Source organism: Pseudonaja textilis, chromosome 3, assembly GCF_049901715.1.
Source record: "Pseudonaja textilis isolate UNSWEBS1 chromosome 3, rPseTex1.2, whole genome shotgun sequence".
Taxonomy (NCBI): domain Eukaryota; kingdom Metazoa; phylum Chordata; class Lepidosauria; order Squamata; family Elapidae; genus Pseudonaja; species Pseudonaja textilis.
The window spans coordinates 109705744-109715047 of record NC_141992.1 but is presented as its reverse complement, the minus strand read 5'-3'; positions in this window follow the sequence as shown (position 1 = coordinate 109715047).

Here is a 9304-nt window from a genome sequence, read left to right as displayed (position 1 = left end):
AATTATTAACTTTTTCTTCCTCCCTCCTTCGTTTTTTCTTTTGAACTTCCCTTTTCAGTTTTTTCCCTCTCCTTTTTTCAATTTCCGAACCTTTTTCACTTTTATTATCACTCCAGACCACACATTTTTAATTTTAACTCCTTTTCTCCCCTGTTTAAATAATTGTTGACCCCTTTGTTCTTCAAAGCTGGCTTCTTCTTTGTTAGTCTCCTCACCCTCTGGTTTACCTTGTTCTTCTACAAGCTGGGTCGCCATTTCTAGTTTCTGTAATACATAATTACACATTTCAAATCTAATTTTCATCATTTCCCTTATGTCTTGAAAATCCGATCTCATTTCAACAAATAATTCCTCCATTGTATCTTCTCCTTTTTATTTTTCCTCTTCTCTAATTGGTGTATTCAGTTCAAAAGTCCAGTATATTATTTCAGCCAGTGTCTTTTAAGTTTATTTTCAGCAATCAATGTCCTTGAATCTTTGTTTCAAGTCTTCAAGTGGCCCTTTCCCAACTGTTTCCCACAATCACCGGGTGGTTCTATGTCAATATTTTCAAGTATCTTTCCCCTTTGTAGTATTTTAATGTCACTTTCCTGGGTTTTTATTTTTTATAATGGAGTTTCTTTTACTTTCCTTTAAATTCCAAAGTACAATTTCTTAGAAAGACCAAGTTACTGAAGTTTTTCCTGTACCATCAGGTGGCGGTCTTGCGCCTTTTCCACAGTCCACTCCTTCCTTTAACTTTCTTTGTTAAATATATATTTTTATTTAATTTGCTAATTTCAATCATTAGCTATTTTTTTTTTCATTTCAACACACTCAATTTCAGCATTTAGTTATGCCCTTTAAGCACCCATAATCCGATAGTTATCCAGTTTAATTTCTAAACCTTTGTTGTGTTCAAATATTTTCCTTTAAATGTTATCCTCCGAATTAATCCAATACAATGATTCAAGCCAATTTTATAAAATCCAATTTCCTTCTCACTTTCTTTGGTCGCCGCTTCCACACACTTTTCTCCAAAATAATCCTTTATTTTTAATACTGGAATACCTCAAAAATGTCTTTTGCCTGGTTCACATTCGGCTTGCTGCTTCTCCTATCCAGCAGAGTCTTAGTTTCCTGGAGTGTTCTTCATCTTCATAGTGGCCAGCAGTCCTAAGTATCCTCTGAAGTCTGTGTCTGTCCTGTTGGGTTGCAGAACCAAACCAGACAGTTATAGAGGTGCAGATGACAGACTCAATAATTCCTCTGTAGAACTGAATCAGCAGCTTCTTGGGCAGTTTGAGCTTTCTGAGTTGGTGCATTTTTGATGACGTTTTTGATGTTAGGTGTCCATTTTAGGTCTTGTGATACGATAGAACCTAGAAATGTGAAGGTCTCTACTGTTGATACAGTGTTGTCTAGTATTGTAAGAGGTGGTAGTATGGGAAGGTTTCTTCTAAAGTCTACCACCATTTCTACGGTTTTGAGTGTGTTCAGTTCCAACAGAGAGCCAACAGAGGAGGAGGAGGAGAGAAAGAAAATGATTCTAATGAGGACACGAGGAAAATGACAATGATGAAGATAAAACTGGAAACTTGAAATTAGCTGAGGGTGTATGCTTATTATTAAAGGCAGGTTGCTAAAAAAAATTTTTTAGCTCCATACATTTAAGGTTCATCTCAAATGAAAAGCTAACATCAAATATGAAAACTACATCTCAGCTCCAAAAAATGTTAATTCTTGCTTGTCTTTTTAGTGGAAGTTGGGTTGCTTGCTTGCAAAATCCACCACTATTTTGACTTGATTATTTTTAAAAAATGATAATTTTTCATATAATTTGATGATTGGAACATCCAAAAAAGTTCTGTCCTCTAACAGCTGAATTATTTTATTAGCATGTTTAAACAAAGTATTTAAGCAACCTAGTGAATTAAACTTTGTCTTGGATCTTAGAATCTTCTTTATCAATCCAGCATTAAAGTGCTTATTAAGTTAGCTTGAAAAAGAAATCCATTTTTCTCCACTAGAGGGAGTCTAAACAAAAAAATCTTCATTACACTCTTGACATCAAAATACAATTGCAACAATACAAACAACTGCTGGAAAGCAATTTCTAAATACAGCTTGACTTGTTCTCACACAAATCCAATCTGCAGACCTCCAAAGCCTTAAATTGGAGTCAGAATAGAGCTGAAAGTGGCCTTGGAGGTCTTCTAGTCCAACCCCCTTGCTCAAGCAGGAAGCCCTATATCTGTTGTGGTTAGCCGGCAGCAGGTGCTGATGGCTGAGGAGAACAATGACTCTGATGAGGGGCCAGGACCATCAGGGAGTGGACTACTGCCTTCAGAGATTGGGGGGGGGGGGGCTGGCAACAGTGATGAGGTGGTTCCCGAGGATCCTGTGCCAAGTGCATGTACATGAAGGATTATTCGGAGGAAAGAACAATTACAGCAGCACAGGCGACTCGGGAGTAAGGCTGCAAGGTAATGGCCTCTCCCTCAAGAGGATAAAAGCCAGGTTTGAAAAAGTGTTCTTTGCAGAAAGCAAAGATTCTCTGAAGCTCAACTTGTGGACATCTTAGTTCGTGTTTGGAGAATCTTGTAAATTAGTTCTTATCTCTGGGTTTTTGGCAGCATTGACGAATACCTTGGCAAGGCTCTTTCTTGTCAGAGCTAATTAGTGGAAAGTAGCCTTTTATCTGTAAAGGAACAGAATTCGTTATTAAACCTTAAAAGGTGGGGGCTGCTGCCTTTGTCTGTGTTTGCTCTTTGGGAACCCGGTTGGGTCAGAACAATATCATTGCAGACAAGTGACTGTCCAGTTTCTTCTTAAAAACCTCCAGTAATGAAGCACCCACAACTTCTGAAGGCAAGCTGTTCCACTGGTTAATTGTTCTCGCTATTAGGAAGTTTCTCCATAATTCCAGGTTGCTTCTCTCCTTGATTACTTTCCCTCCATTGTTTTTGCCCTGTCCTCTGGTGCTTTGGAAAATAAGTTGACCCCCTCTTCTTTGTAGCAACTACTCAAATACTGGAATACTGCTATCATGTTACTCCTAGTCCTTCTTTTCTCTAGACTAGCCATATGCAAACCCTGCAACTGTTCTTCATGTTTTAATATCCAGGCCTTTACTCTTCTTAATTGCTCTTCTTTGCATTTTCTGCAAAGTCTCAACATCTTTTTTGTAATGTGGTGATCAAAACTGGAGGCAGTATTCCAGGTGTGGTTGTGCTGTCCAGACAGTTTAGAGTTAATGGGATTTGGATAGTTAGGTAGCAATTGTGAGCTGTCCCCTTAAGGGAATGCATCATGGTAAATGTAGTTAAGGTATCCTGGGAAATGTAGTCCATATCACGTGACCACATCTGTAATCCTGTTTGACCCTCGATGGTTAGGAGTTTTCCTTACTCTTGGCTGAACTCACAGACTTGTGATAACTGTTCTACTTCTATCACCACGAGATGAGAGAAAAAGGATAGAAGATAATCATCTTTTTACCTACAAGACAGATATGCAAAGGATTGGTCATTAAAGAAGAACTTCATCACAAATGTGAGTTATGAGGATACCTGATGAACCAATAAATGTACTTTGTTATGGACATCTTGTTGAGTTTATCTATCTGCATCTGTACAGAAGACAAATCCACCACGGTAACAGAATACAGAACAGTGGTCTTAACTAAGGTTTTATAAAGCGGTACTAATACTTCACATAATTTTGGTTCTATGCTTCTGATTATACAACAGGAATTGTATTAGAGTGTTTGCTTTGGTTGTTGTTGTTTTTTTGCTGCTGCTGCTGCTGCTGCACATTGCTCCCTCATAATTAAATGATTGTACACTAGGACTCCAAGGTCCCTCTCACAGTTACTGTTTTTGAGCCAGGTTTCACTGAATCTGTACTTGTACCTTTGGTAAGTGTAGCTTGCTTTTCTCCACATTAAATTAACTTTGTTCGATAGGGCCCAGTGTTCAAGTCCATTAAGATCCTTTTGGATTCTGAACTTGTCTCCTGACATGTTGGCTATTCCTGCCATCTTAGTGTCATCTGCAAATTTGATGAGTTCCCCTTCTATTCCCTCATCTAAGTTGTTTGTGAAGATATTGAAGAGTACTGGGCCTAAGAAGGAACCTCGTGATACCTCACTGCTTACTTCCCTCCATGTAGATGTACTACCATTAAGGACTAGATGTTCACAGATCTGTTTTTTTGTTCTTTTCCAGTATCTTCTCAGGTATTGATGTTTGGCTGATTGGTCTGTAATTTCCTGGGTCTGTTTTTTTCCCCTTTTTTTGAAAATGGGAACCACATCATCTCTTTTCCAATCCTCAGGTAGTTTCCTGATGCTCAAGGATTTTTGAAAAATATGGTACAATGGTTCTGAGATAATATCTGCCAGCTCCTTCAGAACTCTGGGATGTAATCTGTCAGTATCTGGTAATTTGAATCCAGGTAAAGCTGACAGGTGTTCTCTTACTATTTTCTTGTTTATTTTAATTTTTATTTCTAGTCTGTCTTTTACAGTTATGTTTTTGGTAAGTTGAGCTGTAGTATCTTTTTGTGTGAAGACTGATGCAAATAATATGTTAAGCAGCTCTGCTTTCTTTCTGCTGCCTGTTACTTCCTTACCATCTTCTCTCTTTAATGAATCAACTTTTTCCTTGTTTTTTTCTTGTTATTTATATATTGAAAGAAACTTTTAATTATTATCTTTGACGTTTGTTGCAAGTCTTTGTTCATTCTGAGCCTCTAGAGTGTGACCTCTAGACTCTTATAATTTTCTTTCAATGTCTCTTATGAAGACTCTTTTATTCTCTTATAAGAATCTTATAAAGTGTGACCTCTAGAATCTCTTATAAGTTACTATTACACATTAATTCTGTATGTCACACATCAAACATTATTAAACTCACAAAGCATAATTACATATATTGTATTTAATTTAATTTAATTCAATTCAATTCAATTTAAAGGTTAAATATTATTCTAAACATTAGCTCCTGACATGCTATTCCAGGCCAAATTAAATATTCAGGGTAAAAATGGTTACCCCCAAGGTAAATTATGAGGTTTGCCCTTCTGAATCTAGTGGTCATTAGAAGCCCAGGTGTCTTCCACAGCAGGGGTGGGCTGCTACCAGTTTGTACAGTACCTAATTTTATGGGTGTTTTATGGCTGGTCGGCGAACTGGCAAATCCCACCCCTGACTGGCCCTGCCCACCCCGCCCCTCCAAGGAGTCCCCACGTAGCCCATTTTGGATCCCAAATAAGTATGGGGCCTGCGGGGAAGGTGAAAAATGGGCCTCCTGGAGGCTCCAGAAGGCCAAAATGGGCCTGTTTCCAGCCTCCAAAGGGCCTCCAGAGCCCGGGAAGGCTGTTTTTGCTTTCATGGAGGCTCAAAGAAAGCCTCCGGAGCCTGGGGAGGGCGAAAAACGTGTCTCCGAGGAAAGCCTCAGGAGCTTGGGGAGGGCGAAAACAGCTCCCCCACCATGGTGCTGGTGGGTGACTAGGCCATGTCCACCATGTCCACGCCCACTCAGCAACCAGCAGAGAACTGGTTGCTAAAATGTTTGAAGCCCACCCCATTCCATAGTGGATGCTACCTTCTGCCACTTTCTAAGAATCATGCACCAGCCAAGGCTTCCAGTACAATGTTTGCAGTTTGGCTATGATTAGTTAAATTGGTAAACTCCACATTGGAGCATAGTAATATCTTTCAGGAGTTTTCAAAAAGTTTAATAATCCAGCTGAATACAGCCAGTGACTGAAAATATATATCATATTTCAGGGGCAAGAATTTGATCTTATTTCATTTCCATGGTTACAGGACTGCTGCCAGCCATATGGAGATGAGTGGGTATAATAATTTATATTTAATAAAAATAAATTTATTTTGATGAACAAAGAAATAAAATTATCATTCAATGAATTATTAATCACTGGATAAACCTGAAATTTAAAGTGAAAACAAGAGAGGATATACAAGTAATGCTTGAGTTACAACCACAATTGAGCCCAAAATTTATGTTGCTAAATGAAACATTTGTTAAATGAGTTTGCTCCATTTTATGACTTTTCTTGCCACTATTATTAAATGAATCATTTCATTTATTAAATTAGTAACATGGTTGTTAAGTGAATCTGGATTTCCCATTGACTTTGTTTATCAGAAGGTCACAAAAGGGAATCACATGTCTTTGGGACACTTCAGCTGTCATAATATGAACCACTTGGCAAGCATCTGAATTTTGATCCCGTGGCCATGGGGTTGCTGCAATAGTTGTAAGTGTGGAAAATGGTTAAAACTCACTTTTTGCACTGCTGTTGTAATTTTGAATGGTCACCAAATGAACTGTTGTAAATTGAGGACTACCTGTACTTGTCTGTATTTCTCCATCATTCAACATTTTGTAAGCTTCTTCCCTTCCCTTCAAATCATCCCTTTTTCTGAATGAAAAGCTTTAACTGTTTTCTCCATATCCTTTTTCATGCTCTCTTTTTGAAAAACAATACAGAGTTTGGAATGACCAGCCTGCAAAAGAGACCTGTTCTGATATGAGCCTGCCATTACTTCTCAGGCAAACTCTGGGCAGTCCCACTCAGATAAAGCTGCCAGCAATTGCAGAAAAGACCTCCCCGTTTTGGCATTCTACATATGGAATGACTACTTGGTTCCTTTTCATCATCTTCCCATGAGATTATTTTCATACTGCTGTTTTATGTGTTTTAGTTTTTACCATTTTAATGTTTGTTGTAGTCTTTTTAACCACTGTAATGTGAACTATCTTAAAAAAATACTTCTGATGGAAAATTGCATGCATGTATGTATATATGCTTGAATAAGAGGGAAAACATTACTTTAATACAGATATAAAAAGATCAGCTCAGGCATCTCTCACTAGCTGTATAAGCAATATCATGAGCTAATAAGCAGATATTGGTTTCCTAAAATCAAATCTTTGTTGCAGCAGGAGATTTAGTAGCCCAGGTGAGTTCAAGAGGAAGCCTGTGAGATGGAGTATCTGAGAACAATCCCTTACTGAAAAAGAATTTAACCGTTTGCTTCTTATATACACCCATAGTAACTTGCCATTGAATTGGCTTGACCTATTATGAAAATAAAACCAGAAACTAAAAAAATCTGAGTTTCTGTTTCATATTAAGAAAACAAGTGTAATGCCAGCCAGAATGTTTCTTGAACTCCCTGCTGGCCCAGAAGTGAAGATTGTTCTGTTTCCTGAAATTCAAGAGTAAAGACGAACAGTCAGCTGGAGAAGTAAAGAAGATGCCAATTGCTGGGATGTCCCAAGCATGCTTTTCAGGAGGTAACTGGACTTCCTTGTTTTTCTTTTGAAGACGTTTTGCTTCTCATCCGAGGAGCTTCTTCAGCTCTGACAGGATAGTGGGGAATGGAAGGACTGTCCTGTCAGAGCTGAAGAAGCTTCTTGGATGAGAAGCAAAATGTCTTCAAAAGAAAAACAAGGAAGTCCAGTTGCCTCCCGAAAAAGCTTTTGGGACAACCACGACGTGGATGACTGAGAATCTCTACAGACAATTACTGGGATGAAAGCAATGACAATGTTAGTTAAATCTGGAAGGAAAAGGACATTTTTAATGACAACACAGTTCAGAAGAGTTGATCATAATAAATAGATCATAATTGTTTTCCTATTATAAGGTGAAAAGTAGAAAGAGAAAGAAGGTAAAACACTGACACTTAGGAAGAAGGAGAAAAGCAATACCTTCAAATTATGCATCTAACAATTATTACTAAGTACAGTACCATGACTGCAAAAGAAGCAACCCGTCAATATATTCTGAAACAAATAAATATTGTCTGCTTTCTTTAGGTGATTATCACAAAGCAGATTTTTGGCTATGTGATGTGAATGGATTATTCACTGAAAAAATTACTGTGCTTGACAAGAATGAGGGAAGTAGATGGAGGGATAAGATGGATGGACTGCATCACACTATTTGTTCTTGTTCAGCTTGTGATCCATAAAGACACACATATTGGTTCACTTATGCTGCTGTCTAATATGGTATCTCCTATCCTATCCTTATACCTTTGATTTTATATCAAACAGCTGAATGTAGTTTGGTGCTCTGAGGTTGCCGAGAAAATTCTCAGCAACATCCTTGCTTGAATGCTTTCCAGGTGATTTTCTCTGGCCTTACTAACAGATCTTTAAACCGGTTGTCATTGATGATATATCTGATCAGTGGACCAACAAAAATGTCTTCTTTAATTATGGCATCAGTTATTCTTGGAAACATCTGTCTCAAGTAACAAAAGTATTCACCTTCATTGTTTTATTACCTTCATAAAAATTTTCATTTTTATGTGAAGTGGAAACGCAAATATCTTTGTTGGGTCACCAAGTGGTTTATGCACCATATGTTCTATCCTGGAACCAAATTCTTTCCAACTGGTCATTTCTTTTTAATGTAATGCAAACTCTCTTGCACATCAGTCCCATTCACATATGTAACAACAGTAATTGGTATATCTGAGCTACATGCCAAGCAACAGAACCACAACTTTTAGATCTTCAGATATTCCAGTTACATTTGGTATAACTGAGTTTACTTCAACAATAGCTCCATGTTTTTTTCACAGCCATCAGGTACTGAAGGGTGTACATTGCAAAACCAGAAAATGTCTATAAAATAGTACATGATAGGTTAAATTATGGGTTATTTTCATGATTAGCAGCCAAAAATCTGTAATTCAGGAAATATTCAGGAAACAAAATCTTTGTTATTCATTTGCCTTTCTTCAGTCCTCATGCTCTATATCTGTGTTGGTGAACCTTTTCAGCACCGAGTGCTGAAATGGGAGTGCGCGTGCCAGAAACTGGAAGAGCAGCCACCCAGTGCACATGTGTGTGCCAGGCGGCTGCTCTTCCGGTGTCTGGCATGCGCATTTGTACCGGTCACCTGGTCTTCTAGTTTCTGGCATGAAGGCCAGCTGGCCGGTGTGCATGTGCACACTGGAACCCGGAAGATCATCTTCCGGTGTGTACATGCGCACTCGGCAGCTGCTCTTCCGGTTTCCGGTGTTCCTATGCATGTGAAGACCACCTGGTCGGTGCGCCGGAACCCAGAAGAGCAACGAGCGACAGTTCGCATGCCAGGAGATAGCTCTGCATGCTACTTCCGGCACACATGACATAGGTTCACCATCAAGGCTCTTTATCAATCCTCCATGAATTAGCAGATACAGAAAGGGGCTTTGAGATAACATCCACAAGTTTCTTCAGGATCATCAGATGTAAATGGCCTGATTTGGAGATTTAATGTCTTACTTACTCGG